This window comes from Coregonus clupeaformis, unplaced genomic scaffold, assembly GCF_020615455.1.
Source record: "Coregonus clupeaformis isolate EN_2021a unplaced genomic scaffold, ASM2061545v1 scaf1811, whole genome shotgun sequence".
NCBI classification, from domain to species: domain Eukaryota; kingdom Metazoa; phylum Chordata; class Actinopteri; order Salmoniformes; family Salmonidae; genus Coregonus; species Coregonus clupeaformis.
In genome coordinates, this window is record NW_025535265.1 from 28,810 (window position 1) to 29,876 (window position 1,067).

Consider the following 1,067-nt stretch of genomic DNA (forward strand, 5'->3'; position numbering starts at 1 on the left):
TTACTACCTTCCAACTGTATTTAATGGTGTTATGTAGTCGTGTTTTCATGTTTTCAATGTTGTATTACAGTAGGCCTAAGATTATTTCATCATGGAGAATGCTTATACTTAAGAAATACTTGACATTGTATGACTATCATTATAATGCTGTTTTACCATTATTTACTCTCTCTCTCTCTCACACACACTCACAGACACACACACACACACACACACACACACACATACCCCCCACACACACTCACTGTGCAGTAATTAGAATCTATAGAGCAGCTTTAAGTGATACAGTCTACTGTCTGATCTCCCCTCCTCTGCCTCTCTCCATTACTTTCTCTGTCTTCTGTTGCTGTCTCTCTTGTCTCCCCTCTTCTGCTGCTGTCTCTCTTGTCTGCCCTCTTCTGTTGTTGTCTCTCCTGTCTGCCCTCTTCTGTTGCTGTCTCTCTTGTCTGCCCTCTTCTGTTGCTGTCTCTCTTGTCTTCCCTCTTCTGTTGCTGTCTCTCTTGTCTCCCCTCTTCTGTTGCTGTCTCTCTTGTCTCCCCTCTTCTGTTGCTGTCTCTCTTGTCTTCCCTCTTCTGTTGATGTCTCTCTTGTCTGCCCTCTTCTGTTGTTGTCTCTCTTCTCTCCCCCCTTCTGTTGCTGTCTCTCTTGTCTCCCCTCTTCTGTTGCTGTCTCTCTTGTCTGCCCTCTTCTGTTGCTGTCTCTCTTGTCTGCCCTCTTCTGTTGCTGTCTCTCTTGTCTCCCCTCTTCTGTTGCTGTCTCTCTTGTCTGCCCTCTTCTGTTGCTGTCTCTCTTGTCTGTCCTCTTCTGTTGCTGTCTCTCTTGTCTCCCCTCTTCTGTTGCTGTCTCTCTTGTCTGCCCTCTTCTGTTGCTGTCTCTCTTGTCTGCCCTCTTCTGTTGCTGTCTCTCTTGTCTCCCCTCTTCTGTTGCTGTCTCTCTTGTCTGCCCTCTTCTGTTGCTGTCTCTCTTGTCTCCCCTCTTCTGTTGCTGTCTCTCTTGTCTACCCCCTTCTGTTGCTGTCTCTCTTGTATGCCCTCTTCTGCTCAACCAACCTTGGTTCTCTCTCCATC